Genomic DNA, 25,390 nt, shown 5'->3' on the forward strand with positions numbered 1-25,390 from the left:
TCTATATAGCACTTATGTCATTTTCTTTTGTTCATACAATTCAGAGACAGATTAAAGCTTTTTTTCTAACTACTAATTAAGTTTGTCCTGGAAAAGCAGGAAATTAGAAAGCTTCCCCCTTTATCGATGTACGGTGTAGTTTATTACACGTGAAAGCAAAAATTGGATCATAGCCGGATTTATTGCATTATGGAAATCTATCTATCTATCTATCTATCTATCTATCTATCTATCTATCTATCTTTCTATCTGTCTGTCTGTCTGTCTGTCTGTCTGTCTGTCGGTCGGTCGGTTCACTGAAAGACTTGCTGTGGGTATTACAACTTGCCCCGTGAGAAATATACCATTTGATGGCTATGGAATCTCATGGCTGGACCAATAGGTCACCAGTACACCTGCTGTGAGTCCTTCAGGTTCTTCTCCATTCAGGAAGGACCTTGAGAACAAAGCCAGCTGGTTTGATGTTGACCAGAGATTAAACTTTGTAGCCGGTCTCACTTCGGCCTGTCTATCATGTGTCAGGGGGAGTTTCGTCTACAATCTGCAGCTTGCCGTTTAACAGCTGGGAGGGGTGTGATGGTCATGATCTGGGTTCATAAAGTCCAACCCTGTAGACTGAGACCCAGCATGTGGAGTGAGACTGAGCTCCAGTGAGTTTGCTGTAGGCTATGGTGTGCATTGTACATCTTCGACAGTGGAGAAGCACATAGGGAGTATTTTCTCTGCCCACTTCCCCAGGAGAGCATCCTCATCGTTCCATCTCTATATTTCAGTCATCCTTGTCTCTAGTTATGATTTTTTGGCCATTATTATACAGAGGAGAGTTACAAAAACATGGCAGTGGAAGAGTTCCACTTGGCCTGGTTATTGAAAGGTCCTTATTGAGCAAGTTTCAGATCTATGAACATATTGGTTTGGCAATATTGACTGTAGCTTCTGCTAGCTTCTGAGACCTTGCGTATGGAAATGAGTCTGTGAGTCTGCAACTTGGCAGTCGGAAGTGTTCCAGCACTACAGAGTGGTGAAATTCAGCTGTGTTGAGCTTTGCGTGCTGTTTTTTCTGTGTGTTTTACCAGAGTCTGTGCACCATTAAGTGCTTAAATCCCCCAGTGAGGTTAATTCAAAAGCTAATAAAACTTGGATAAGTCATTTATCACACGATGCAAATTCTTGGAGCTAGAACATTTGGAATATTCTGATAAGAAATACAGATTTCTCCTGTTTGGATTTGTTTTTCATGCCTCGGAGATAGGCCTCGCCGTTTAATATCACCTTCGGGTTGTAATATTGAGGCGTCCCTGCTTCGGTAACACCAATAAACAACTCAATCCTCTCTGTCTCAACATGTTGGCTTTTACAGTTTAGTAAACTTCATCCGCTTAGGAGATTGCTATCCAGCTAAGTACAGTACTTGATGCAAAACTAATTTTACAATGACTGGTTTCCTTGATATGGGAATTAGCTGTAACATTTCCAATTACATTTTCTTTGCCATAATATTTTAGATAGAGGGGAATTGGCAGAACGGTAGAACTCATTTATATGTTTCAAGTTGCAGACAAACACTGCTCAGAAATCATAATAATGCGATGCTTATACATGGTGTCGCTCTCTATGTGCTGTACTAAACTTCTAGAAGATGGACCTAGAGTAGCCTGGAAGATGGACACACTGTAGTCGAAACACACACAATAAAGTAAAGCTATGCAAGTGAAATGAATGTGCTAAGAATGCCCGAGAGCCTACTAAAATATTTATGTTCCGTGGGTCAGAATGAATCAGGAGCATTTCCATGCCATCACTCCAGTTTTAAAAAATAATAACAAATAATAACATAAAATAGGAAGTACTTTGACTTTTGTCAAGCCCCCAGACAGAAAGCCAGAGGCTGGTTTCATGATGCGAGGGTTCTAATTCCCCGCTGGCGAATATATTTGCAGAAAACCCAGAGGATATACACATGCCATTAGCAGGACCTGCAACCCGTAGCTGAGCATCACCACACAACATGTATTGCAGGAAAACGGATTTGGCGATTGAGCCTCTGAGCAACGATGTGAATGTTGTTGAGAAGTTCAGTTGCACAAGTCCACGGCAGCATAATATTATTATTGTTGTTCCTCCTGATACTACGTTTTGAACCAAGCTCAACAGATACAGAAAAACAACAGTCCATGTTGATGGTGCAGTATTCAACTCAAAGGGTATTATGAACAGAATTCAAACAGAGGTTTATTGCAGATCAGGTATGGCTGCGGTGCCCGGTAGAAAAGCACACAGTGCAAAGTGAATCACTTTGATTTGGGGCACTATTTGTTATACCATTTTGAGACCTGGTCGTTTTAACAACTGGCCCTTGATGATGTTAATAAGTGAATCACAAGAGGCTTTGAGTCTCACTGTAGTCTTATTGTGGGGTGGAAGGAGGTTGTCGGAGCCCTGGCCTTTACATCAGAGCACTCAAGAAAACAGGGCTGTGAAACAAATAAAATTCTGTAGAATTTGTTTAATTTAGACCTACAACACATGAGAAAAAGATATATTAAAAAGACCCACTTTGATGTGTATAATGAGAATAAAAATAAAAATAACATCAGGGTGGGCCTACAATGAATAATACATTTGGGACTGTTAAAAGCAAAGCAGCGAGGCCGTCATGTCTGGATAAAACCAGAGTGTGAGTGAATCATTAAAACAGTGAACAAACACCAGAAGGTTTGCAAACAGTAGCCAGTTTAATCTCTAACTAAGGGTTGCTGAAAATATACGCTGCGTGGGAGCATATCTGTATTTGACAGAAAGCAAATTTGTATCAGTTAATATAGAACTTGGCCTTTCCAAGACCCAAGATTTGAGCGAAACATTTCATTAAGAATTTTTTGAGGAGCAGCAGCATTCTGTTTTCCCCAGACATAAATGGGGATGAAGGGACCCCCCATCAGGGCTTGTTGCTCCAAGGAAGTAACCCAGTTGTTAGCATGTCTCATATAGTGTAGTAGGCTATGGTCACCGCACGGTATTTTCACTACTACTGTATACTGTGTACGGGCAACAGGTGGCAGGCCGGTTTCAGCTGTTACCTTAAAATCTAAGTTTTTGGGTTCAAATCCCTGCTCTCAATGTAATACCCTTGATCAATGTACTTGCTCTGAATTGATACGGGAAAATTTACTCTGCTATAAAAATGGGTAAATTATTACATACTTCAGCATGTAAAATACTGCTCTGACACCTTGGACAAAGGTAACAGATGGCGGGGGCAAAGGGTCTGTCAGGTCACGGCAGCTGTTTCAAAACTCACCCAAAGTACCAGACACTTTAGTCCATCGGAGCCGTGGTTTTTAACTGTGCAAAATTTTGATAAATATTCTGGATCCCTATCCAAGGACAGTAGCGATGGATTTCTTAATTGTTCTGTATTACTTCTGAAGTAGCGTGTTTAATTTCTTACATATGCTGATAGAGCGAGGCTTATGTTGTAACGTGACTAAAATACTAGAGGAAAGTAACAGATCCAAAATCTCTTGAACATAGAATACAAGAGATTTATAATTACATTTTTTTTTTAATCCTAGTGGCCTGTAGTTCTTTTTCGGGAGAACTCGTTCATTTGGACGCGGACTCTTGTGAAAATGATTACAGGTTACAAATGCAAATAATGGTGATAGCTATCACTCTCTTGTCGACATTTATCAGCCAGTGTGTCAGGCAGACAACTCGATGTGTGTGATAAGGACATAAAAGCACAAGATGAGTCAACAGAATGTAACAGAGAAGAACCAGCAGAGCATCCTGGAGATGCATCAACTCCAAGGCCTCCAACCGGTGATATTTAGTACCACATCAACAACTTCTTCCAGTTCATCCCATCATGAACCACAACGTATTTGCTTTTTTTGGGTGAGGCTGTGACCTTCCACTGGGGAGGGGGTGGTTCAGCGTATTGTGCTCAGTGTTACGTACTTTAATCCCATCTTGAATTTATTTCCCAAACCTCTTTCAAGCTTGCCGTTCTACACCATCCTTCCATGTTCGGTGGTGCGTCGTCATCTACAGCACACACTTCCTCTACAGCATGCCATCCTGCTGCGTTCTGTGATGCTTCCTTGTGATGAACATACCGAATAGGCTGTCCAGAGTCTGTGATCTCATCATTTTCCCTGGCTACATTGCTGTTAAACAGTCGTAAGCTTTTCTGATGCAGGCCTTTGGTGACCTATAAAGAAAATCACAAACCGTTGCATTTGTTAAGTGATAGTCGTCTTTTTTTTTTTTTGTATATAGCGCATCATTTTACCTTAAATATGTGTTTATTTACATTTATAGCAATATTTCACTAATAGATACATGGCATTTTCATGTTTTTGTTAGCTTCTGTTTCTAACCAATCACAGCCACAGACTTGACTCCCGTTCAGTTGCCGTCCAGCCGGATGGGAGCAGCACTTGGTGAAAATGGATGAATGGATGAACTGTCTCCACAAAACACACAACACAAACAGAACTGCTCTGAATTACAAAGGTGCACTGACTGACAGGTACTCCGAGCGCGACTCCGTTTAAACACGTTTCCTACACCCTGAGGGAACATTATTATTTACTTGGCATCCCAGCTACAGAAACAAGTTGATTCAAACAAGTCTGTTTGACAAGTAGTGTTTGCAGTGATGTGGATGGTGACACTTTCCCACTCCAAGCCAGTTTCTTTATAACAACTACTGAAACTTACACAGGTGACTGGCAGGTTGTAGTGCAAGCCACACTCCGACTTCCCAGAGTAGCCACAGTAGCGTCAGCTTAGGATAAGCTTTCTGGGAGGCGGCGAGTACTAGGTGCGGCCAACGTAGCCCTGTCTAGAGAGACTACTGAAAGAAACTGAGGAAGGGTCTCAGGGAACTGGTCTATGGATTTATGCAGGGTTTAGTTGTTGAGTCGTTACTCTGGTTTTGTGTTAGAAGTTGCAAAAAGTGCCTGAACCCGAGACAAAAGGTGCAGGACTGGGGTTGGCAGGTATGGTTTTTTAACATACAAAGTATACATTGGGGAGCAGCCATTCCCATGGTTCCCTCAAACCCCTGTCCAAGTCAAGTTCCCTGTTTCAAAGGGGGAAAAACACCACACCCAGCTGGAGTGAACCATGACTTCAAATCTGGAGGTGTTGACTGCATCCTGACTCGGCCACACTCAGTTGTGAACTGTTCGAGTGCTGTTGAAGATCACATTCCAGTGAGGCTAACAGGAAAATATCATCTGCAACAACAAAACCCTGGGATCCCCAACCTTGATACCTTCTAACGACCAACCTCCCCGTCATATCCTGTCCATAAGTGCCATAAATAGAGGAGGAGACCAGAAAAACACCCCAGTGGTGTAAAACATTTAAACCGAACAAGCTGGGCTTAATGATGAAAATGTGGACATAGCTCTTGTTCTCCAGATACAGACAATCTATGGCACGCTGTAGAGGTCCTGGCACCTTGCACTCCTGCAGCGTCTCCCACAGAATACCCCAGGGAACATGATCTAAAGTCTTTTCTGGGCCAAGAAAGCTCATGTAAACCAGGTTTGCAGATATCATCCACCCGAAGAGTCCAGCCACTGAGGGGGTGTCTCACTGCGCCAATAACTTTGGCCCAAATGATGGACCCTGATCCTTCAGAAGTTTGTAGCACTGAATCCTAGAAAGGAGGGTCACATACTAGGTTCAGGAGTTTCTCAAAGTGCTCCACCCCCCTCCCAATAATGTCCCCAGTTGAGGTCACAGTCTCACTCTTCCTTCAAACATCCTGGGCAACACCACGCTACCTTCTTCTGTGTCACGTGGACGGCTTACCAGACCCAGTCCAAGATGTCCAAAAGGTGTTTCCCATGGCTTTCCCAGACTTTTCACCCATCCAGCCTTTTGCTTTTGCAAGGGCCTTTTTAACCCTTCAATATCAATCCCTGCCACATCTGGACTTCTCCATACTAGTAATTGCTGATGACTCCGCTTCTGCAAGCTGACAGCTTGTTTACCATCTGTGCGGACCGATGACTTCTCGGTTAGCGCTATGAAAGACACCGACTGCCGTCCAACCACAGCTTCCAACAGCGGTCCTAGACAGGGGTCATTTGGACTCCATTCATCAGAGTTCCCCTTGTTGAAGGACATTAAAGGCAGCAGGGACTTAATTTGGGGAAATTAGTGACATCATCCTCTTTGCCTCAGTCTGCTGGAGGGCAGCTCTTTGTTGTTGTTGTTATTACTATAATTATTATTATTACGTGAACTCTTTCCTCAAAGTTACATATACCACATGATGTGTTAGCTTTGAACACTCAGCTACTTGGCCCTGATTTACCCATTTGTACGGAAGTATTCTTACCGTATCAATACCTCGATCAAAGTAGTACTACAGCAGAAGGTGGAATTCGAACCCGCCGTCCTTTGACTGCGCTGTGACACCGACGGCGCTCCGCCGTAGTGAGACTTTAACACTGGAGAGAGTTGATTTGGGGGAGTGAGTGACGTCACCCCATCCCCTCGGTCTGCCGGAGATCGGCTCGGCGCGCAGCGCGCAGTTCGTGTTCGGCTGTCGCCTGGAGAGCACCGTGTGCGCGCGCACACCGCCCCGCACCGCCACCGCCGTCGCCGCCGCGCGTCGGGTAATGACTTGACTTGTGCGAGCGCTCCGACCGTCGGGGAAATACCAGCTCTCTTCATCGTTGTCGTCGTCTTCTTCATCATCATCATCTCCTCGAGTCCTGTGTGTGCCCCGAGCTCCTCCGCTCCTCGCCGGAGAAAAGCGGTCGGTCGGCGGTAGAGAGAAACTGAGGAGGAGCGGACACATCAGATCAGTCAGATCAGAGGACTGAGGAGGAGGAGGACAAAGACTAAGACTAAGAGGAGCAGCGCGAGGACCAACGAGTCACCGAGTCACCGAGTCACCGACCGACGCTCCGCTCTCTCCGCTCCCGGGACGCTGGATTATTGTCTCCGGCACGGCTGCAGCCGCCACTGTGGATGTAATAAAAGAGAGTCGAGCAGTTCAGCGTGCAGAAGGAAGGACGGGACCATGATTTAAGGCAGGTAAGCAGAGTAGGAAACGCGGTGAAACCCAGCGCTGTCACATTAAAGTTCTCTGTCCGAAAGCAAACCTCCCGAATGTGATCGTTCGACGTGTGTAAGACACGCACACCATCATGGCATGCTCTGTACGTAACACATGACACGTAATGCAACAAATAAAAAGAACAGAGAGAGAGAGAAGCGCTACCTACGCTGCGCACGGGACGGATGACAATAGTAGAGTGTAACACGCAGTGTCGGCGTATGTCATGATATTATAATTTTTAATAACTTGTCGTCTGGCTGAAAGAAAGGGCTTTTCTTTTGAACTGGGACAGATTTCAACGGGGGTCCTCGCAAAGCGGGCGTGCGCGGTATGTTTGTGTGCGAACACCGAACAACAGCTTAACAACCGAATCGCACACACACAGTCTCACACACACACACACACACACACACACGGCGGCGCACCGCGAACACCCACCGCGGACCCTTCCTTCGCACGGGGAGCGCGCGCGCGCGCCAGTATCGATACTTTGTTGCCCTGACTGACGCTGCGGAGACGCTCCCGCCACGGAGCCGCTCCGCACTTTGTGACAGTGACAGACAGTGGTGCCCGTGTGAGGACGCTGAGCATGTCGAGGGAACGAACCGAACACCACTGGCGTGGTTTATTTACAGCCCGTAAGAGCGAAGTTAGGTCGTCTGTGAGGGTCAAGATCATCATGATGATCACGGATGATTGATCGCGGACAGGGAGGGATACAACGTCCCTCCATCCACACCGACGGGGTCCGGAGCCCGTTGTACCAACAACATTGACATTATCAAAAATCATAAACAAGAGAGGAAGACTATTGTTTGGCCTTTCGGGCTCTATTCGTCCATCTCTTCAGGTTATTGTGAAGATCCATCATCTCATTCACACACACTTATTGTGATGGTAATGTAATGTGGCCATCATACCACACTCCTTCTCCTGGCATCTCAGAAAATCCTGAGTGAATAGTGTAAAAAAAAAAAGATTTAAAATGTAAAGCACAAGGTGCCCCTGCACATGCTGACTGTCACACATCAAGTTATTGTCTTATTTTGTCCTGTTTGGGGCCGGACCTTCCGCACACACACTACAGCTCAGGGGGGTGTCATGAACTGGTCTTTAATTCGCTTCCACCTTCGATATTGTTGCCTGAATGCGATGGATACGTTTCCATGTAAATGAGGACTTAATTCTGCCTTTACACTAATGTTTTACTCTATTCCTGCACCTTCTTGTTTGGGAGATTGCTGCTCTTTGTGATAAACTGCGTGTCACAGAATACCATTTGGAAGCCTATTTATACATAAGCTATGTATAGTTATTGTTATTTCTTACTAGACACACGATCCCAGCTGATCCGTGAATATTAATAAATGTATGTGTGATGTTGGTATTGTTGTGAGAACTTGGAGGAGTGTGACAGAGGTGTGTGTCTGGTTTGCCGTCGACCGGGTCGGACCGTCTGTCTTTGTGCGGATCTGTAGCTGCGCGTCGACTCTGCTCCAGCCACTGGGCTCAGCGCTCCGGTGCCAGATCACATCCCACGTTTCAGACTGAACTGTGAAAGTCATAAGCGGAGGTGCCGTGGTCAGCGTGTGAGGGCTGAGAGCGAGGCAGGGGACGCAAGGGACGGTGCTGTGTGGAAGCGATCCTCCTCCTTGCGGGGCTGTTTTCCCGGGAAGGCGCTGATGTGGACTGAGGCGCTGTGAGACGGAGCCTCTTTCTCAAGCTCCTCCATCCCTGTTTGCCACTAGGGGCCTTCAGGATCTGCAGAAACGCCACATCCCTCCGCTGCTGGGGCTCCAGACTTGGGCACCCGGTGTTGCTCTGTGCACGTCCGCTGTTTCCTGGTCCTGTCAACAAGACGGTCCCGACCATGTGCACACTCTGATTGTGACTCTTTTCTTTAGTAGCTTGTGGAGGCACAACAGCAGGACCTATAATAGATAGTGTGTGACGTCCCTTACGCAGCCCCCGACCGCAACGGAGCCAGCGGCGTGGAGTGTACAATTGTACACCAAAGAGCGCAAGAACGCTGAAGAGATCTCTTAATGTTAATGGACTTTCCTGTTCTTGTGTGCCACGGTGGCCCAGCGGGTAGCACTGGTGCCTCACAGCTCCGAGGCTGTGGGTTCGGATGTCGGCTGGAATCCAGCTCAGTCTGGGCGGAATGAGCACATTTTTTTCATCTTCATGCGGGTTTCTTCCAGGTGCTCTGGTTTCCTCCCACAGTTCAAAGACGTGTTTCAGGTAAACTGGTAGCTCTCAATTGCCCTTTGTGTCTGTGTGTGTCTGCGTATGCGTGTGTGAGATTGCGCTGCGATGGACTGGTGTCCGTGCTGCAACCTCTCATAACTTCCAGAATCGACTGTGCAGCACCGTGCCTGTGCACTGGATACACAGTTATTGATACTGTGTGTTTATGTCTAAGTTCTAATCTTCTTTATATGCGTTATGTAAATGTAGTGAGTTATTTGTGGTATTTTCTTTTAGGTTTCGTCCAGCTTTGGATGAGGGAGCAGCGCAGCCCTCCTGTGGGGAACAATGAATAGTTCTGTTGCCTTTTTTGTGCTTTTTCATCCTGCTCATTCCCAAGGCTCAGTCTTAACCGTGCATTCCCACACACACGCACACACACATGCACGCACACACACGGGCGCCGCATTCCATGGCTTGTGGTGCACTGAAGGTCAGGTCAGCGGGCTCGCGCAGCCGAGGGAGGGAGGGAGGGAGGGATCGAGGGAGGCTCGGGGAGGTGTTCAAAGTGCCCTGTAAGCGCTGTGTAAGGACGTGCGCGCACCGTGCTTGAGCGCCCCCCGCCTTTCCCCACACTAAGCACTTTGTGGGCTACGAGGCTCGGCTCTCGCGGCCGAACCTTCCCGCGCGTGTTTTACACATTCCAGTTCAATCAAGTAGCGGTTCCCCAATTTGACTCGCAGCAATTGGAGCCGTTTCGCTCACATTACTGGCCGTTCGATTTCCAATTGCGCTGCTGCGACAGCAGCCCCAGAAAACACTGCCTTCGAGCCTAATAAATAGGAGACTTTTTCACTCCTTGATTTTTTTTTTTCTTTTTTTATATTGTACTGCATGAAATATTATTGAAAATGTGAGAAGGCCCAGCCTGCTGTTGCAAGAAGTGTTAAACTTCTGGGCGTCTGTCATTGACATTAAATTCCTCAGCTGCTCCTGTGGAAACGTGCAGGGATTTTACAGTTGGATTTCGGAGACGGTCATCATTTCAGGTGTGAAATGAGCTGCGTTTGTCGGAAGTATTCAGTGGGGTATTACGTTCCTGTTTGGTGCCGTCAGACCGAGAGATCGGAACTAAAAGAACCCGCGGCTGCTAAGATGCTCCGCCAGCAAGTGAACGTCGCTTACGTGGAGCTCACCAAGGGTTAACTGTTCCCTCGTTCATTTCCACACGTTGTGTCGCGTGTGCCTTTGTCTGCTTTTGATTCAGCTTCAGATCCAAAGTGTTTTATGGTAAAAGGAGAAAAGAGAGGTGGATTTCTTTTCTTTTTTTTTTTTTTTACTATTTGTCTGCAGATGTTCCTTCTCTCTCCCCTCTTGTGGAAGTCTTGCTTTCCAGGTGGAAGACAAAGCTGATTTGACAAAGGGGGAAAAGCGCTGGCAAACAGATGCTTGCATCCGAGAACAAAGTCAGTCTTTTTAAATATGTCTCGTCATAAATTTTCAGTGATTTATAAAACAAAAAGGATGAGGTGTTCGGTTGTTCCGAACAACCGAACGCCTCAACCATCTACCCGAGCTACCAAGACCACCAATATTCTCTACGATCCTCAACAAAAAGGATTTTTAAAAAAAAAAAAAAAAAGGCCTCATCTTTGCGTGGATGTGGAGCAGCTCAAGTGAAGACGGTGTGATTTCCATCACATTTTCTCGCATCGACCCCAACAGCGAGGCGCATTTTTCGGTTTTTGCTGCGCTCCTGCGATTTGACGCACGCCCGTTTCGCTCATTTCGCTCCTTCTCGGTGTTTGCGCTGCAGAAATATTACTGGCCCGGTGACAGCGTGTGACTTTGCGTTTCCCGTTTTATGAAACGCAGCTCCGTGCTCGCAAAACCGCGCTCGGTGCTGCAAAGGGAATTAAAACCTTTATAAATGGTTTGTCGGATGTGCTATTGCCATCGCATTTCTCGCTCTCGATGTGCTGCGTCCCAGCTGTGAGTCAGGAACCATCGCAGAGGGTTACAGGGTGACAGGAGCAGCTGTCCGGCGACGGTCCTTCGGCTCTGGGATCCTGGACTGATCGTTGCTGCGAGGGGACTGACCGTCTGCTGGACAACAAAAGGCCTTAAGGCTTCACTGGGGCTCCCTGTCAGACAATAACATGAGCAGCTCGTGAGAATTAAAAAGTTCAGTTTTTATTTGTCACATACACAGCCATCCTTAGTACGACGTGCAGTGAAATGCTTTTCCGGCTGTCCGCAGTACAGATAAATAAGGCAATACAAATAAAGTCGAAATTAGAAACATACTGCAGAAATTTGAGGAATATATATTGATGAAGATAGGATAAAATACATAATAAAATAAATAAGTGAGATAAAAATATGTGGAGTCCGATATTAAAGGTTAAATAAAAGTGCATGCAATTTAAAATATTCCCCACCCCTGAGAACAGCTGCAGCCTCTGTTTGCCTCGTAAGACGCCGTTTGGGTTTGACAGCCGGGCATCTTACATTTACATTTATTTATTTAGCAGACACTTTTCTCCAAAGCGACTTCCAGTGGATACTATGTAGTGTTTTGAGCCCACATACCTTATTCACCATGGTGACTTACACTGCTAGATACACTACTTACACTGGTTCACTCATCCATACATCAGTGGAACGCACTTTCTCTGTCACTCACACACTATGGGTGAACGTGAACGGGATGTCTTTGGACAGTGGGAGGAAACCAGAGCACCCAGAGGACACGGGGAGAACATGCAAACTCCACACAGATTGTCCATGTGGCCCACAGGGACCAGGGAACGGCATGGGTTACACCATAGACACCGGGCTTCAGTATGATTTTGTGATTTGATGGATTATGTAGCAATTTGTGTGTCTGTGTCGTGCAGGAGAGCCGACACAGCGAAGCCCCGGTTTCCGGTTCCTTTCCCCGCGCCGTCATTTCTCCGTGCTGCGACCTCTGTACCCGCGGCTTATTGTCCAGATCTGCTCGGTGGAGATGGTCCTGACACGTCTTTATTGCCTCTTAAAGTACTCCACTGTCTTATTAATTGACAAACATCATTTATGAGGTCAAGTCACTCCCCTCCCAGCTACCACTGACACCCTTGCTCACTTCTCTGTGTGTGTGTGTGCGCGCCATCAGGACTTACTCCCGTAGGTTCTGCAAACCTCTCTCCAAACCCGTTTTCCTTTCACGCCCTCGCAAAGGTGACTGGCTCACGTCTCCCGGTTTTGCGCAGTGTGGGCTGGCGAGCAGGCGCTGCGCCGCGTCGCCGCGTCGCTGCCCGTCTCTGCAGCTGTCCTTCCCCGAGAGGCTGGGTTTCGTCCAGCGTGACGAACGCCTGCTGCTCGGGACCAGCTGCGCGCATGTGGCGTCTGGGCGTTGGGGGGCCATCGGGGCTCGTCGGAATTCGCCCCCTAGGCGCCCGACACGTGACCCTGAGCCGGCTCTACCTGGGGACCTCGGCAGCTGGTCACCCTGGCCGCAGACCCCCCGCGGGGTTTGACGCGGACGTGGAGATGGGGCGACTGTCCCCTCGACGCGATCCCCGAAAAGTCAACACCTTCTAAAATGTATCTGTCAGTTTTATTTATTTATGTAGTGTTTTATTAAGGACAGGTGACGGCGGAGGTGGGGCGTTATTCCAGCGTCGGGCTGCGGCTCTCGGGGCCTTTTCCACTTTCTGCCTTTAATTTTAGGCAGGGATATTTAAGAGAGGGCAATTTACGGGAGCCGCCGAAAAAGAGTAGCTGCAGGTTGTGAATTCCGGTCACACGACTTTATCAAATTACCGCACAATGGCGCTCACACGGCTGATGGAATTCCAATTAAAGAATGACAGTTTTCAGATTTATTTCCTGGGGAAAAATGATTTAACACAGAGAAACATCCATACTCAATTTGGTGGTGTGACTCCAGGAGGAGTGACTGTTGTAAAACATTCCAGCTGCCTTATATTAGCAGGTATGTTTTTTATTGAAGTAACACGCTGTTCATAAACACGTAAAGATGCTGTTTTCACGAGCTGTGAAAGGGGAAACTTGCTTTCATAGGACGATAAAGATTTTCCCGAAATTCCACACATGCTCTGTGACCATGTTCTTGATTTGGCCTCGAGTGCACGTGAGCGGGAGCGAAGCGGAGCAGCGGAGGCTCCCAGGATTCGGGGTTCGAAACGAAATACAGCCGAAGCACCGTATTTTATTCCATATCGACTACGGTTTTAAAAGTAAAGATAATAAAGCTTAACATTACAGGAAAATTTAAGACGAAAAAAATGAAGTCCGGCGGCTCTGAAAATCTGCTCGTGCGCAATTCCATTTCTGTACAGGATACATGCACACATCACATCATCTGAAACCGCTTGACCTATATGGGGTCGCGGGGAGCCGGAGCCGAACCCGGCAACACAGGGCGAAAGGCCGGAGGGGGAGGGGACACACCCAGGACGGGACTCTAGTCCATCGCAAGGCACCCCAAGCGGGACCCGAACCCCAGACCCACCGAAGAGCAGGACCCGGTCCAACCCACTGCGCCACTGCACCCCCCAGGATACATACAATCAACTGTAAAGGAAAAAAATGTTTAATTGCTAAGAAATTGCTCTTTTAAATATTTATCTTTGGATGTAGATAAATCCAATAAAGGCATTTGGATGTTTATATGTCTTTGTATAGTGATTGAACACAAACAATTATTTCAGCTGATACCTTTGCTCAAGTCACCTTACGCTGTGAAGTTTGCATACTAAGGTGCTTAGACTGATTTACCCCGTTTTACGGCAGGGTAATTTTTACTGTGTCCATTTAGGGCAAGTACCTCGATTAAGGGTACTAGAAGCAGGAGCAGGACTTCGTTCCCGGTTCCTGCCTATACACTTGACGGTAATAGAGAACGAAGGTGCTGATGTTGGGAAGTGCCGTGTTTTGTCGTTTGATCTTAAAACAAGAGGTTCTTTCAGCACCGTCTTCCGGCTCGTTCGCCTGCTCCCTGTCCAGCGAGCCGGGCGGCGCGGGTCGCACGCCGCTGCGTGCGCGGAGCGATTGTGCGAAACACGGACGGCCAGATGGTTTCTCGAAAAGAAGATGTGCGGGGTTAGAGCCTCGCAGGAGCTGTCTCTAATCTTCACGATGTTATTTTATTTTTTCTTCTCTTCTGAATGTTCATTGTAGGGTTATGAGTCACAGTTTGAATTCCATTCGGTGGCTTTTCTCAAAGTAATTATTATAGGCCACTTTGAAGAAGTGAGGCGGAACTAAAATGACTTTTCATGTTGGTTTGTAATGACAGCCATTTGGAGGGAAGCAAGTTGTGCAGCCAGCGAAAATGGCCATGGGCTTGGCGGCGCTCACCGCTCACCGCTCACCTCCCCCCACCCCCCGCGAGACGGCCGCGCCTCCGAGTGCCGCTCGGTGCCGCGTCCTCCCCTTTCCATCGCGCCTCCTTTGCCGGGCTCCCGCTGGGGGTCGACCCGTCTCTCTTTTCTATCGACTCGTACCGGGCGAGAGCCGAGGCGCCCGAGGAGCGGATTACAAGACGAATGTGCCGGGTGCCACACTCGCTTCTCTTCAGGGAGCTGCCACTCCGCCGTTGCCCTGCCATTCGGTGTCCCAGCTCCATTACCTGGATGACTGCTGCTTGCCCTCCCTTCGTGTCGAAGGGGAAGACTTGGCTTCTTCTTCTCTGCTCGGCCTAATTGTACATCATGGATTTATTAAGTTGTGCAGTGAATGCTCTTGTAGCACACCGCCACCGCCACCTCCACCCCCAATTTCCACATACCTGTTTCAACGGGGGGCGGGTTTGGCCTGTGCTGCTCTCTGCTGGGTCCAGGCTTCGAGTCCTCCTTGGGGTGCCTTGCAACGGACTGGCGTCCCGTCCGGGGGTGTGTCCCCTCATACCCTGTGTTGCCGGGTTAGGTTCCGGCTCGCCGTGACCCTGTGCGGGACAAGTGGTTTCAGACTCTGTGTGTGTGTGTGTGTTTCAACAGGCAGGCTGGCACAGCGGGTAGTGCTGGTGTCACACAGCCCCTGCTTCGTGACATGGGTTCAAATCCAGCTCTGTCAGTGTGGAGTTCACTTGTTCTCTATGTGGCTTTCACGGGGTGCTCTGGTTTCCTCCTCCAGTTCGAAGACATGTTTCAGGTGGAATGTGACACCAAATTGCCTGTAGCAAATGTGTGTGATTGCCCTGTGATTGACTGGTGTCCCAGCCTGGCTGCGCCCTGCCTCGCACCCTGTGCTTCTGGGATAGCCTCTGGGCCCCCACGACCCAGCGCCGGTCAGGTGATTAATGGCACTGGATGTATGGCGTGTCCTCATTGAAATGACGAAAAAAGGGCCACAGGAAGCCCTGGTTTTTGCTGATGTTTGACTTGACGTCCAATCGGAAGTCGTCTCCCAGGCACAATTATGCGGGGAAGCCGTTGCCAGGATGCGTGGGAGCGATGGCGAACGCGGGGACGACCTGCATCGCGGCAGCAGGGGTTCGGCTGCGATAACCGGCGAGGGCCGCGTCCGTGTTATCGGTGCGAGGCAGGCAGGCGGGCGGGCGGGCGGGCGGGAGCGCACGTGCCCGCCCTGCTCTTTTCATGTATATTTTAAGAAGCGTTTCAGAAGATTTCCGTGGGATTGCATCATGTGAGGAGATAACGCAGGCATGCGTTGTTTATATTTAGTTGTGTTGAAAATACGTCTCCGGTTACCCCCTCCCCCCCGGGGTATTTATAGGGAGGCCTCTATAAATTTCTTTAGCGTGGAGGCTCCGCCCCTGTGGTACGGCCGCAGAGGAACCCGAAGCATCTGTGGGCTTTGCCAACTTTACGTTTGTCTCAGCAAGGAAGTTTTTGCTTCCTTCTTTTAGGAGGCAGAGATGCAAACTGCATGGGGGATTTCCTTTGGTAGGAACCCAGAACTATTCTGATAAGTGGCAGCATCTTAAATGAGGGGCCGCGCGTGTATTTCTGTCCCTCTCGCTGCTACCAGATGTCTCCCGGGGCTTCGCAACCTCTCTCTCTTGCTCTCCCCACATCTGGGAGGTGGTGATGTGTGCGTCTCTCCAGCTGGAAAGATGAAGAAGTGATACCTGCGTAGCCGTTACAGGAAATGTCTGGGGTGGGTGGCAGGTACCGCGATGGAAATACCCCTTATATGGTCTCCAGTGGGTGCTGTTGATAAAAATAGAGCTTAAGTTAAAGCACCAGGCTTTCGGTGGCGGTATTTATGTGTTCTGTGTCACCGAAGTCATTTCGATACACTCGAACACAATGAATGTGGATCCATCGCCGCCTTACGCCGCCCGTCGTGTCCCCGTGTGCGAAACGGGCACGGTGCGCACGGCTCGTCCGCAGGGACCTCGTGGTGCGGGGAATACGCGGACGATACGTGTCATAACCGGTTACGGTGACGGCGTGCCCAGGTGCGTACGAGCCGCGCTGGCTGCGTGTATCTTTGCGTTGCCTGCGTGCGCGCGTTTTTATCCCGGCAGGTCGGGGGCGGTGCTCCTCTGACACCGGCCGACGGGGGATCGAGACCAGCGGGATGGAAACCCGCAGCGTCCTCATCCTTCCCACCGTCCCCGTCCAGGACGGTTCTCCTTCCGCTCGTCCTCCTCGGGAGTTGATCTCCGTCGGTGTCGGGTGCGATTACTCGGCAAAAGGGGGTTTGCCGGGGACGCCTTTGAAGGGCCGCCCAGGTTGTGCCGCTAATGAGAGCCGGCGGACGGGAGGGGAGCTGACAGGCGAGCGCACGGCACGCAGCCTTGATTTATTGTGCGCCCCCGGCACTCCTCTCCAACTGCTCTTTCCCCCTCTTTGGTTTAATATTCTAAATTGATTTTCTTTTCTCCATCGCTGCTCCTATTTTCCCAAGGACTGGCGTGGAATCTTTTTCTTCATAGGCTTCAGATGATCTGTGGATGTGGCGACGGTGGCTGTTTGAATACATTTCTTGTGTCAGACTTTTAGAAGGCTTTGTTTATCACAACGGCTATTACTCCGCAGCACTGCCACAGCACACCTTTTTTATCTGCCTACCCACCCATCTGTCCTCCTCTCTGTCTATTTTTGGAGGTCTTTTCTTGATGCTACGCGAGGAGTCTGGTAAAGAGCTACCGGTGCATTCGGTAACACCCTCACGCACACTGATTCATTTAGCTGACACTTTCCTCCAAAGCAACTTGAAATGTTACTTACCCATTTATACAGCTGGGTAGTTTTACTCTAGCGATTGAGGGTAAGTACCTTGCTCAAGGGTACTACAGGTAGGAGGTGAGGTTCAAAGGCAGCAGCTCTAACCACTACGCTACGAGCTGTCTTTCGAAAGCGTTCCGGTTTAAACCGTACTTACGGTCACCGGGAGGTTTAAGACGCAGGGCCGAGGAGGTCAAAGGGCAGCTACTCCAGCTGTTTGCCGAGCTGGATATGAGGCTGCTGTGTAACATACACGTGGGCAAACACAAAAGCGGCTCGCGTGTCTCCTGGCCGGGCCCATGGATCAGTGCCAGTCACCTCGTGATGCTCGTAGCACCTTAGGTCCCGCCACGCTGATCCTCCGTGTCCTTCAGCCGGACTTCCCGAATCTCCTGCTCGATATCCGCAGTTAGATCTCCGTTTCACGGTACGACAGCACACGCTCTGCCCATACACCAGCCTCTTTTTTTTCTCGGTCAGCCATCTGAGAAGCACAGAAAAGCTATGCCGTTCGCAGTTTGCTGCTGGTGTTACCGGATTTTTGCCTGGCTGTATGGTGGCACACCTTGTACGTGGTGCTTGTGCACGAATATTGTGTGACGGATTCGTTCGAGGACTGTTGACAGCTCTCATTAAGGCACGTAAAGTCAGTGGGCAGGTGCTCTGTGCGTGCGTGTGCGTGCGTGTGTGTCTTTAGCGGAAACTTCAGGAATGGACATAGCGGGAGCTGGGCAATGACGCACCCTCGTGATCAACACGCTTAGTGACCGTCGGAGACGATATTCCACCTGGTCATGGAGGGCTTTGCCAACGCTTGTGTTTAACTCTCGGAACTGTTGTTCCGCTCAAACTCTGTCGAACGCTCACTTTTTTCTGATTTCATTTGTAAAATGTTGCTTTGGCCCTCCGACAGCACACGCTGTCGGAGCACACGTTGGTATGAAAATATGTGGATGGAATAATAGTGTTGCACCAGTAGCACATGTGGAGGGTTTGCTGTTGGGAGCATGAAGAACATCAGTACTGCATATTTTACAGTCAGTCTAGTATACAGTGCATTTAATAACGGACTCTGTCGTACACTTCACATAATATCTAGAGTAATGTATATTTTGCAGCCAGTGTAGTATACTGCATATTTGGCATTGTACTTGCTTATTTGTATATCTTATAATATTAAAAAAAAAAAAATTGGAGGAAGGGTATCAGGATTTGGGGGGGCGTGGTGGCGCAGTGGGTTTAACCAAGTCCTGCTTTCCGGTGGGTCTGGGATTCGAGTCCCGCTCGGGGTGCCTTGCGATGGACTGGCGTCCCGTCCTGGGTGTGTCCCCTCCCCCTTTAGCCCCTCGCCCTGTGTTGCCGGGTTAGGCTCCGGCTCGCCCGTTACCCCGTATGGGACAAGCGGTTTCAGATGGTGTGTGTGTGTGTGTATATCGGGATTTGTCTAACCTGTGTTTTATGCACCGACTCGAACGATGAACCTCGGTGCAGCAAGTGGTAGGGAACAAACTAGGTTTGCTTGAGACTTTCATTTCTGCAGCTATGTCTCCTTCTCTCAATGTAATGCATAAATTGTACTTTTGCTGAGATGTATGTCGCTTTGGACAAAAGCGTGTGCTAAATGAATAAATGTAAATGTAAATTAAATCTCAGCTTTGTATAATAGTGAACTCAGCCTGCTGCACATTTTATAGCAAATCAAGTGTATTTTTACCATACTGTCCTGTAAATTTTACTGCTGACAGTGATTACGCATTCTGTACGTCTTATAAAAAATATATGAAGAGGCTGGTTTTGTGTTGAGCGAAGCTTTGCTTTCACTTCTGCCACATCTGGCTCTGCGATTGTATTCGGGGAAATCAAAGTATCCGTGCGTTTGGAGGACCTCGGCGAGACACGGTGAACGTGAGCACGTGGGAGACGGCAGATACAGAAACTTTGCAGAGACACGCCGTCGGGACCCTGTGGACGTGGATGTGGACGGGGCTCTACTGGGGAGTTTGTCTGGGGATGGGAGGGAAATCCAGAAGTGCTTCCCCGTGCTGCTCTTGGTCCTTTAAAATGTTCTGGAACTGGTGATGGGGGGCATTTCTGGTCGGCCTCCTTCCTTCACAGTGCTTTGACAAGCAAAATAAACAGGAAAATGTGCTCCCACAAGGCAGAAGGGAAATGAAAACTATAAGAAGTGGCATGAATGCCTCTCAGTGGGGGCGGGGGGGGGGGGGGGTCGGGTCCTGCCAAGTTATAATACTTGCATTTTGAAGTTGCGCACGCCGCATTTCAGCCTCTCTCGCGTGGAAGTCGTGCTCCGTGTGGCCGAGCAGCGCAGGCCGAGACGGGACGCATGTCGGCTCCGCAGAAGGGGCTCCTCGTGTCCCGCTTGGCGAGCCGGAGCTGGCAGCCGCCAGCGCAACACACACCCGTCGCTGGGAACAGCCGGACACTTCTTTTATTTTTCTACTTTTCTCTCTACTTGTTCCTTTTTTTTTTTAAATCTCTCCTCGCTCACTTTTCTGGACTGCTGGATAGATGCTGACAGCGGTTCCAAGCGCTGCCCCAGCCTGCAGGCCTAACAGCTCTGTGTGTGTGTGTGTGTGTGTGTGTGTGTGTGTGTGTGTGTGTGTGTGTGTGTGTGTGTGTGTGTGTGTGTGCGCGCGCGCACGTGCACACGTGAAATAGGTAAAGAGTGTACCCGAGATCAGCGGTGTGGTGGGCTGAGGCTCTGCTGGAATGTGCCACTGTGGGGGGATGTCGATTGAGGGTCCTGCTCCAAACCACTGGAAAGTGGGGTTTTTTTTTTTTTTTTTTTAATGAAAGTTACTCCACAGGAGGCTCCTATTGCCATTATTTCATTCCCCTTAGAGTCAAAGCAGTGTTTTCAGCGCCATCGTGCCCGCGGTGGCCCTGTGCCGCTTCCAGCGTGCAGTTCCCCGGCAGTCCAAACGGCGACGCATATCTACATTTATTTTCTCCGAAACGCTGCTGTGCTCTTAAGTTACGCAATCTCATTATTTGCATGAAAATGACTTCCAGCTTGGGTGGCATCAGCTGAGACGCGAGTCGAAGCAGAGGCGGGTTCTTCCGGTGACCGCGGCGCATCGCGGTGCACGCAGAGACACGCGCTCGTCTCACGAGCCATAAATACACAAAAGCCGTCTTTCATCTTCGTAGAAACGGCTCACCTTCAGACCAGGTGTGTGTAGCGCTCTTGGGTCAAGATGTGACACAAGTGCTCTGAGCCCCTAGAGAATCTCTGCTTTCTGAACCCGTGAAGAGCACAGGCAGACAGTGGGGGGGTTTGGGTCAGATCTGTGAGCTCACACTGCTCTCCTCCCTGGTCCAGCCTGAGGGTTTATGGCAAGGAGGGCTGCAGGTCCAGTGTTTAATGGCTTCGCCCCCTGCTGGACAGTGCAAGCAACACACATGACCCTCTTAAAGACAGTTTCGCAAACCCTAGGCTTGATCGATCAGGGTGATCGAAAGGGGCCTTATGCAGGAGGGTTTGGGCTATGTTAGGTTGGCATGTGTGTGTTCGCAGATCTCCCTTTTACATTTATTTATTTAGCAGACACTTTTCTCCAAAGCGACTTCCAATGAACTCTATGTAGTGTTATGAGCCCACACACCTTATTCACTGCGGTGACTTACACTGCTAGATACACTACTTACACTGGGTCACTCATCTATACATCAGTGGAACACACACACACTCTCTGTGTCACACACACACTATGGGGGAACCTGAACAGCATGTCTTTGGACTGTGGGAGGAAACCAGAGCACCCAGAAGAAACCCATGCAGACAACATGCAAACTCCACACAGACACCCAGGCGCTGTGAGACAGCAGTGCTACTCCCTGTGCTACTTTTGTCAGCTGGCGGTGTCAGTCACACTTCTGTCACTCATTAGCACTGTCGATTCGCTTTGTCCCTGGAGCCACTCCTTCACCCTCACCTGGCTGCCAGTATATGGGGAGGAAGCGGTAAAGCAGAAACAGGAAGTGAATTTGAATCCCACCGGGATTGGCCCCTGCGATGCAGAAACACACGTCTCTATCAGGAACGTGTTTGGCGCCCAAGTGTCGTCTTCTCCATTTCCATGCAAACAAAAGGGTTTACAGATGCGTTTAAAGAGTCATCATATGGACAGTATGTGTGTGCCCCCTCCCCAAGCGCGTGCGCGCACACACACACACACACACGCACACACACACACACACACACACACACACACACACACACACAAGTCCAATAAGAGCCCATTTGGCTGCGAGCTCAACTAGCCCTCCTCTCCAAGCCTGTCTAATGCGCCCCTTTGTGTGCCGTGCAGAGCTCGGGCCCGAGTGCAGCCTCTTCCCTATATTTAGGATCACTCAGTGTGATCCACTGAAGTACGATAAATTCGAAGTGACAAGAAATGGATAAGACCCACAAAGAGGACTCGCAGCCGCTGGAAAAGCTCGTGTAAACTGCGCCGTCTCGCATGGCTGGGCATCCTGCGCAAAGTGTGGAGTCGTGCTGAGGGGTTCACATGTGATATTCCTCTTTCTTTCTAATCTCCTCACGAGAGCTCTTCCCTTCAGGGGGATTCTTTGCAGCCATAGGACATATATTATTATTATTATTATTATTATTATGTGAAATCTCTCCCCAAAGTTTAATAATAATAATAATATATGAGATCTTTATTAATCCCAGGGGAAACTGCAGGAGGCTGCACATACAACATGGTGAAAGATACTGTAATCACACTGAAATAAACGATCATATTCATGAAAACTAAATCATTCTCTTAATCTGTCAGTAACCACGATGCACAAGAAGCAAGGATATGTCCTCAGCAGGACACCAGTGCACTGCAGGGTATCAATTAATCAATAAAAAGTAATGAAGTAAAAAAAAAAAAAAATGGAAAAGAGACAATAGTAGTACAGATAGTTCATTATTGTTCATAATTATTATTATTATTTCCCAAAAGCAGGATTTATTACTCATGGTTTTCATTTTTTTCAAGATGCGCCAGTTGGCTGAAATGAGTCTGACAGTGATGCAAAGTTTTTCCCCCATGAAACAAATCACATTTCATTTGCTCAGATTAGATCTATTTACTTATTATTTTTATGATTGTGCATTTCAGTTTAACAGCTAACTAAATTAGACTCTATAATGAAAGAATTGCATTGTTCTCACAATACATTTTCTTGTGGTTCGGTCCATGTTGGCTCTTTTTGGCCACCTTTACAGAGGCTTCCGAAAAGTTCTGCGCTCCACTCGTGTCCTTACCGTTAAAGGGCTGTGTCCACTGTCCCTGTGACTGAGTTCATCCGTCTGGTTGCTTCTCACCTGTCCTTCTGTTCCCTCGCCATCATCCTTGCTGGAAACTCACTAATGCCAGGATGTAGGTTTTGGGACAGCAGGTGGCGTAGTGGTTAAAGGTGTCACCTTGCATTTGGAAGGTTCTCTGTTTAAATGTCGATTCGGAGTCCTTTGGAAAATTGTTTCGCACAGCAGCTGTGGCACTGAAATAAATAGTTTCACGGCTCATCGATAATCACTGAATATGATTGTAAAATGCACAATATTGATTTATTTGTCAGGGTCTCGCTTTCTCTTTCATGAGTCACTGTGCTTGAGGCCAGACAAAAGGCTCGTGCGTCTATCCAGTTACACAGGTGTGTCACTCTGCCTTTCAGCGAGCGCACGAAAACAGGCCCCGTTCGGGATTTTCGATGCTGTTTACGCATTAATAAGCACATAAAACTGTGTTATTTAATCCTTTACTAGTAATAATTTGTAGTAATATTATTACAGCACCGGAAATACCCTGGCACAGTTTAACCTGGAAAAACAGATTATATTTTGTGTTGAATAGATTAGTCTGGATTCACCTGCTACACTCATCAGATCTTATTATTAACCCCGGAGATGAAATGTTTATGTCTCCTGCGGGCCTAATTTGTGAAATTGTACTCATTGCGATACTTGAAGTAGAACAACGCTATGGGAGCTCACTTCGGGGCATGCATGCAAAGAAATAGTGTCAATACCGATCCACGCTTGGGTCCGTGTGTCTCAAAAGCTAATTATGAAAGTGTGGGCTTGTTGTCATGGCAACCGCATCTCTGGAAGTCCGCATACAGGCGTAGCTTCTAGGGGAGCGTGACCAGGAGATGAGTGGACACCGTAGTGGCCAGGAGAGCCCTGCGCTGTCAAAGAGGCCCACCCTCCCCCCCCATATGATTGGAACAAGAAGCGCGCGCGCACACGCACACACACACACGCGCACACACACCCCGACAACTGGCAGCTCCTGGTCAGTTTGCTAAGAGCGAGCAGCAGTAAGTGTGAATTAAAAAGGTTGCTTCATCCCTCCCTCCCCCACAATGTGACGCCGACGGCTTCCGCCCTCATTCCCTCGTGGAAAGAAGCCGTCGGGAGGTGGGGTCTGTCCGCGTGGGAGCGCCGTAGAACGCAGAAACACGCAGGAACACGCATGCGACGTGACCCCCTGCCCCCAGAAGTGTGTTACAGGGCATTATAAGCGGAGCAGTGTGGGGAGTGAACGCGCTCACAGCAGAATATGTTTTGTCCTCAATATGTTACCTCTAATTAACCCACACAGATGTTCTTTTCAATCGCAGTGTCCGGCACATGGGCATGTGCTCACCGCGCTCTCGTTCGCCGCCTCTGTCACACACGCACGCACGCACACGCACACACAGAGTCTGCCTGAGGACGGAAGGGAAGACGTGCGGTGTCTCTAATGAGTCAGGCGTAGACATATTAGCTGGGTGTCTGCCAGCCCGAGAGCAGCTGGAACGGTGCTTTTAATTACAGAGGAGTCCTTTGCAGCCCACGCGTGCAATCGCGAACGCCAGAGCACCCCCCCAGCTCATCCCCCGCGCTCCTCTGATTGGCTGGAGCGCCGGGGTCACAGGTCAGGCTGGGGAAGTGAGGCGAAGGCAGGTATTTTCATTTATTGCGCCGCAAACTAATTTAGGCAACAAAGGCTCTTTGCGAACAAGGCATTTTAGCATCGCATTGGCGTCATTTTTCAGAAATTTGTCTCATATTGAAAAGGGACTATTTCAGAAGACAAAAATCCAGCGTTTTGTCTGCCCCCAAAAGGAGAAAAAGAGTCAGATGTTTCCCTTTCAGGGACAGCTGGTAACGCAGTGCTTAGAGCTGTTGCCTTTGGACCCGAACGTTGCATGTTTGAATCCCACCTCCGGCTGTACTATTCTCGGGCAAGGTGTTTACCCTGAATTGCTCCAGTAAAATTGACTCAGCTGCAGAAATAATTCTGAGCGGCTTAACATTGTAAGTTGCTTTGGAGAAAAGTGTGAGCTAAATGAAAAATGCAACTATTCCGATTAAGGCTCCTGGCCAGTACTACTACTGCCGCTATTGGCGGTATTTGTATTAGCACATCGGTAGTGTCTTGTTCACGTGACGGCAGGAGAAACCCTGCACCGCGGTCCAAGGCGGAGGGCGCGGGAGCAGAAGCGTGTAGGAACGGCTCGAACTGGCACTGGGCACCGTGCTCCTTCCGCGTGATTTAATGTGCTGTGACAGGCAGGCTGCTATGGGGAGATCGGTTGCCATGGCAATTCCTAACAACACGTCATTTGAATGGGTCGCCCATGTCCAGAGTCCATTTTTTAATAAGAATGAACTCGCACACTGAGATTTCGCAGTCAAACGGCTCAGCTTGTCTGCTCACATCTTGTACCGCGGTTCCGCTACATCTTTCCAGCAGAAATGTCACAAGTCTGTATGAAGTCCATTACCATATTTATGGGCTCAGCCGTCACAGTTATTCAGCTGCAGGAAAGGACTTCTACAGAGGGTGGATTATGAGGCCTTCTATTAAAAAGGAATGAAATTTTGGCAACAAAAATA

The 25,390-nt window shown here is 48.8% G+C and overlaps 1 protein-coding gene across 26 annotated transcripts in view; it reads left to right on the forward strand.

The window, feature by feature from the left end:
- LOC108938752 (receptor-type tyrosine-protein phosphatase delta) overlaps positions 1–25,390 on the forward strand; it is a 325,780-nt gene that overhangs the window by 188,249 nt on the left and 112,141 nt on the right. The window contains exon 1 of one of the 26 annotated variants that reach the window (XM_029251987.1): positions 6,578–7,068. The exons of the other annotated variants lie outside the window; for them this stretch is intronic. The gene's annotated coding sequence lies outside the window, so the exon portion shown is untranslated. Of the gene's footprint in view, positions 1–6,577; positions 7,069–25,390 lie in introns of those variants that run through there. 26 annotated transcript variants of the gene reach the window in all.

This window comes from Scleropages formosus, chromosome 5 (genome assembly GCF_900964775.1).
Source record: "Scleropages formosus chromosome 5, fSclFor1.1, whole genome shotgun sequence".
Lineage (NCBI taxonomy): Eukaryota > Metazoa > Chordata > Actinopteri > Osteoglossiformes > Osteoglossidae > Scleropages > Scleropages formosus.